The sequence below is a fragment of the Aethalodelphis obliquidens genome, unplaced genomic scaffold (genome assembly GCF_003676395.1).
Source record: "Aethalodelphis obliquidens isolate GAN/ISIS:26980383/991018 unplaced genomic scaffold, ASM367639v1 scaffold36, whole genome shotgun sequence".
NCBI classification, from domain to species: Eukaryota; Metazoa; Chordata; class Mammalia; order Artiodactyla; family Delphinidae; genus Aethalodelphis; species Aethalodelphis obliquidens.
Window position 1 is genome coordinate 4,145,561 of NW_020837980.1, and position 6,000 is coordinate 4,151,560.

Consider the following 6,000-nt stretch of genomic DNA (forward strand, 5'->3'; position numbering starts at 1 on the left):
TTGGTGGGGATCAGACTTTTCTCTCCGGGTTTTCGTCATTTTAGGAGATTACCCCATGTGCCATCAGTGTGCTCAAGTCAGAAAGACAGAAGTCATATTTGTTTCGGTGGTAACCTCTTAAAAATTATAAAGTTCGTGCACAGTTCATTGATAATCTCAACAGTAGAAATGATAATATGAAACGCATATTATCTTCTGCTCGCTCACCTCTATCCCAACAGCCTGGCACACTTTCCAGAGATACCAGGCAGCGTTATCAGTTTCCATGTCACTTTTCAGCTCTTCTGTGGCAACTCTAAATCTTATGCATCAGGAGACTATGGTTTTGGATTATAAACATAGAGCAGTATCTACTGGAGGAATTTATTATCACACTTCTTTGCTTAGCCACTTCTCATCGCCGATCTATCACCAAGGTCTATCAATTCTACTTCTGAAATGCACTTCAAGTCTGCCCACTTCTCTCCATCTTGCCTGTCCGCACCATCACCAGCTCTGTCCTACTTCCAACCCCTGATCCCGCTCGTCCATTCTCCTAATTGCAGCCACAAAGGTCTTAAAATTTAAATTAGTCTCTGGCTTCAAAGTCTTCAAAAGCTTCTCATTAAAATAAAATTCAGAATCTTTATCAAGATCTGTGAGGATCTACATGACCAGGTTCCTGCCTAGCCACCCCCCAACACACACACACACACACACACACACACACACACACACACACACACACACATGTCCGGCCTCTCAGCAACTCCCTCACCCAAAACACGTGCCTTCCTTCTGTTCCTTGAACACTTCCAGGTTTTTCCTTTCCTTACAGTCTTCCTACTTGCTATTTCCTCTGCCCAGATTGCTTTTCCCTCCATTCTTTTTTTTTCTTTTTGCCAAGTTAATCCCTATGCTTCCTTCAAATATCAATTTAAATCTTTCTTTGTCAGAGACCTTCACAAACCACCAAATCTGAGTCAACCCCTGGTTTTTTCATTGCACCTGTTATTCTCCATGCTACTTCCAAAATTTTCTTATTATATGTTTATTTTTTAAATGCCTGTGAGATCCAGAAGGATAGGGGACACATCTGCTTTATTCCACACTAAATGCAGAAAAATTGGCATTGTGTCTGGTCACAGAATGGGCTTAATAATTATGTATTACACGACTGAAGCTAACCAGTGGAAATTTCTCTTCGTTTATCTCCTGCCTTTTCCTTACATGAAACTTTAGTTCCATCCAGATTTTCATCTTTTGCACAATTATCACCCAGAAGGTTCAATCATTCATTTCTATTAGGAGTGGAATTTTAAGGCCATCTCATGTAACTCTCCTCTTACGCTTCTCTAACCATTTCAGTTTATTTTATTCTCTTCTTGGGAACTCATGGCACTTATTTTCTGTACCATTCATTTGGTGCCTAATCTTATATTGCCTCTTAACAATGTATCTGTTATGTTAATTAACACCTTATATTTACATATTTCGTCTTGCCAATGATGTCATAAATCTATCGAGTACAGGACTTGGTACTTCATACCCTAAAGTTCACAGCACGCCTCTGCACAGAGTGCTGCATGAAAGGAGTCTCCATCCACCTTCTCTGGTGCCCCTATTTTAAGACTTTGATACGGAAGTTTGACCCATTTCCTTTTACTCTATTTTCTTCCTCAACCCTTCTGGGTGTGTTGCCATCATACTGGGAATGAAAGCTGTGGAAAGGATAAGTTCTGAGGTCAGAGAGAAGCAATAAAGGGAGGAGTGTGGGGAAAGAGGACAGGCCCAGGGTTTCTAAGTTCCTCCCCCAATGGTACAGAAGGTGAAGACAACTTGGTAGGGGACTAGGTGTACTTTATATTGCCAAGTATCTCCCAGAATATTTAAAAGAGTGCCTTGCTCAAGGTTTTGAAAGTATGAATATTTAAAAGTTAAATGAGGCAAAAAGGATACCTTCTCAAAAATTTCAATCAATGACTCAGTTTTTCATTGTTCAATTTTGGATGAATTCCACTGAAACATCAATTTAATTCAGGAAGTATCTTTGGGATCCAGGAAGGTATTCTGTACTTTTAGTTGCCAGTTCCAGTCTTGACCAAATAAAGACTTTTAAGGAATATTTAAAATACCACAAACCGTAGCTACTTTTTGTTTTATTTTTTCTCCCACCAAAATATAAGGGTTATAAAGGTTCTGCAACCCTGTTAATGTACTTAACCAGCCTTCCTCAAGCTACTTCTGAAACATGGATTAGAAAAGTTAAGCCTGTAACAATACTGTCTTTGTTAGTATAGTACTCTTCAAGGTAAGTCGACAGTTTTACAATTATTAGCTCTTTTTACCTATCTGTTTTCACAATGACTCTTTAAGATGAATAGAGTAGTAGATATTGTCTGTTATCTTTATTTTGTCAATGAGGAAATTGGGCGTAGAAGGACTTAATGACAGAAGCATGCAGCAGCTAACTTTCCGTTTGTGTCAGAGAATTTACCTGCAGTGTAGGATGGCTGAGACAGGGTTGTTATTCAGGAAGTGACAGAACAGGCTTGTGAACCTGGCCTCAGGACTGGCTACAGAATTTGCAGGGTCTAGTGTAAAATGAAAATTTGGAGTTCCTTGTTTGAAAATTACTAAGACAGCTGAAAGCGACAGCAGAACATTAAACCAAGTGCAGGGCCCTTTTCCAAGTATTGGGCCCTGTGAGCTGGCCCTGCCTGAGGCCTCTGAACCTCTAACATCTGGGTGATTAAGTATCAGGGAGGCTGTGAGCGCCTGAAATTGTAGGCAGAATTCTGTTAATATGTATATGCTTCTTTTTCATATTCCATAGCTTTCATCAGATCCTTAAGTGGTCTGTTAACAAAATAAAGCATTAAGAATGCTTCTTCAAGAGTAATAAATGTTCTCAAAGAGACCAAACACAGAGTCACAAGAGACTGGCAGGGACAGCAGGTGCATGTTCCTTTAGAGACTATTTGTACATGCGTGAGTTTTCATGGGTGCACAAGTATTAATGCAAAGACAAAGAATTCTTAAGGCTGCCCAGATGTTGTCAGAAAGAAATAACATCTGAATGTACCTTCAGAAGATAGGAAAGGGAATGGTGAGACATCAAGATGATGACGTTCTTCACAAACCCCAAAGTGATATACCCAAGTAGGAGCTATTTTATTTATTTTTACTCCCTTAAAGGAAGCTTCTCCTTCTTCTTCTGTAATTAGATGTCACGCTCCCTCTTTTAAGTTAAGGAGAAATGTAAGATTTACCAACTCGTGCTGATTTATATCGATGTTATAGATAATTATAACCCAACGTTAGAAATAGGAGTAAAGTAGGCATTTGTTAAAGCAGGTTCAGAAGATGCCCTCAGAAACAGGGAAAGAGTGCTCTGAAGACCTGCATCCCGAGAAATACTACGGAAGAAATGCTGCAACTCTTGAGTCCGGCTGGTAAAACCCCATGGCCATCTCCTATAAGTCTCACACACAAATATCCCTAATAGCGGATTTTGCTGAAAGCCCTGCTCCTTCAGTCTGAGTGGCTGCCTTAAAATTTTATTTAGTCTCTTTGCCCTTTTAGACTAGATATGCTCCCCAGCCAAATCTCCAACTCATATGAATGGGGATACAGAGAGATGGGTAACTGAAACAGCAGGGAAATTCTCAAATATCCACTTGCACAGTGTCAAACTTCTCTTGATGCAGCCTCTAACAAGCAGAAAAGCACGATTCACTTGAGTTCCTGGTCAGTCTGCTGTTCCCACTCTTGTCCCTGTTCATGGCACAATGGGACAATCTACATGATTCAACCAGCCGCCGAAGCTCTGGCAGGTCCAGAGAGAACCTTGGTTGCTCACACCTGGTAACTCATCCTTCGAAGAATAAGTGTTCATAATTCTACTCATCCCACCAGGTGAAAAGTAGGAGGTTTCTAGGATGAAGTCGGTCATTAATTCTTTTAACTGAATGGAATTGCCCCGTGAGTAATCGCCAGGGGTGCCAGCAGCCTTCCCTCAAGCCATCTACACCCGTTGGAATCTGGTACCTGCTCCCCTGCTACCTCCAAGACGCCCAGGCCCCTCAGGAAGAGGTGGAAAACTTCGGACGGGGACAGACCCCGCCCCGGCCGCCCCGGTACCGCTCCGGCCCTTTTCAGCCTGGGGCTCGGTACCCAGCGAGGCCCGGGTGGGAGGGTCCGGTCGTGCACAGCCCGGGATGGGACTAGGGGCCGGAAAGCGCGCCCCGACAGTCCAGGGCGCAGGGAGGGCGGCCACCGCGCCCCACGTGGCCCTGCTCTCTCCTGGAACAGCCCCGGGGGCCGAGGAGGCCTCCGCCAGACCCGGCCGGCGCCTCTGTTTCCCCGGGCCCGCGGCCGCGGCGCGGCTCCCAAGTTAGCCCAGTCTGCCCGTTCCCGACACGCGCGCCCTTCCCGCCCCCGCGTGACCCACCTTGGCGGACGATGCCGGCGCCCAGCGCGCCTAAGCCGCGGCCGGATGGCTGAGGGCGGCCGGGGGCAGCTCCGGGGCAGAGCCGCGGAAACCGCGCGTCTCCCCGCCGGGGCCCGAGCCCACCCTGCCGCGGGGCCCCGCTGCTGCCTCGTCCTCTCTGCAGACCCCGCCGAGCCCTGCCTCCCGGCCACCCCGGCCGGCTCCTCGCCGGCGGAGGCGTGGGCGCTCGCGCGGCCCGGCTGCGACCCTGAGTACCTGCTCCTCCGGCGCGGGGCGGGCTCAACTAGTGGTCCTCTAAATCCCGGTCCTTCCCCGGGGTTCCGGGAAGTGCTCCGGCCACGAGGAAGCTGCTCTTGTCTTTCGGCTCCCAAACGTGACACTCTATATATCCGGCTCGGAGACTGGGTGTGGGGCGGGAGGAAACCACCCTCCCTCCGACCTTCCCCTCGGCCGCCGCGGCCTCGGCGTCGGGTGCGGAGCTGGCGGCGGCCTCTGCCCGGGGCGGGAGGAGGGCGAGGGGCTGGCGAGGGCCCTACAGGCCGCGAGGGGACCGCATCGTGGGCAGGGTGGCCGTCCGCGCAGGCCTGCCCCGCAGCTTCCATTCATTCAGCTCGGAGCAGATCCACTCGCTATTACTCGCGGCTAGGATTTTTTCCCCCATTAAAAAAAAAATCGGTGGGTGAGGGGTAAGGGAACAGGAAAGGCGCCCCTCTCTGGTCTGGAAAAGGAGAGCTCCTACACCTTGAGAGAAAGAGAGAGAGAGAGAGAGAGAGAGAGAGAGAGAGTTGGGGGGCAGGGGGAGACAGAGGGTCAGAGGTTCTACCGTGAACGCTTGGAGGACACATCTTTCCCCACCCACCCTAGCAGAAAAGGCAGCCAAAAATCCGAGTTTACTCAGCTCGTCCGTACTGTACGCCCAGTGGGAGGGATGCTCTGGTGTCTGCTCCAGACTGCGGAGGCGCCTGGCAATGACCGACCAGGGCAGTGTCCTTTTAAAAATCCAGGAGGGGCCGGAGGCGCGGTTAACTCATGTCCAGGGTGTGGAGGGCAGAAATCAGGCTCTGTCTGCGTCAGGTGGGAGTGGGTAGGTGGATAGGAAACTAGAAAGGATCAGAGATGCGGCTGCAAGAGTGCAGCCGGCCAGCTTTGCTCATCAGAGCTTCTCATCAGATTAAAAAACAAACAAAAAGCAGGCAAACAAACAACAACAAAAACGTTTTGTTTATAAGCCTGGTAGCTTAGCTTTGGGGGGATTTGCTTTGGTCACTGTTACATTTTAAACGGTAAAACTGGACCGTCGTCAGGGAAGACTTGTAGAGGGACAGAGAGGCACGTGAGTGGAGCTGTCACAGTCCTCAGCCAGGACGTGCTGAAAACGGCCAACGCCCAACCTCATTTCTTGGACAAGGTGGAAGGTAAATTCCCAAATAAACATGCTATGTTAAGAAAAGCTAAAAAAGGAACATTGCCCTATAAGTTGTCTTCATTCTCCTCATTACAACAATCGACATACAAAGAAATAAAATTTAATTCATGCAAGTTGGAGTTAATACGAGCCAGTTTTTGCA

At 47.8% G+C, this 6,000-nt stretch overlaps 1 protein-coding gene across 1 annotated transcript in view; it reads right to left on the reverse strand.

Moving 5' to 3' along the window:
- The window catches only part of FAR2 (fatty acyl-CoA reductase 2), a 137,305-nt gene extending 132,412 nt beyond the window's left edge, over positions 1-4,893 (reverse strand). Inside the window, exon 1 of the mRNA XM_027129330.1 lies at positions 4,688-4,893. The gene's annotated coding sequence lies outside the window, so the exon portion shown is untranslated. The remainder of the gene's footprint in view (positions 1-4,687) is intronic.
- Between the last annotated feature and the right edge of the window lie 1,107 nt (positions 4,894-6,000).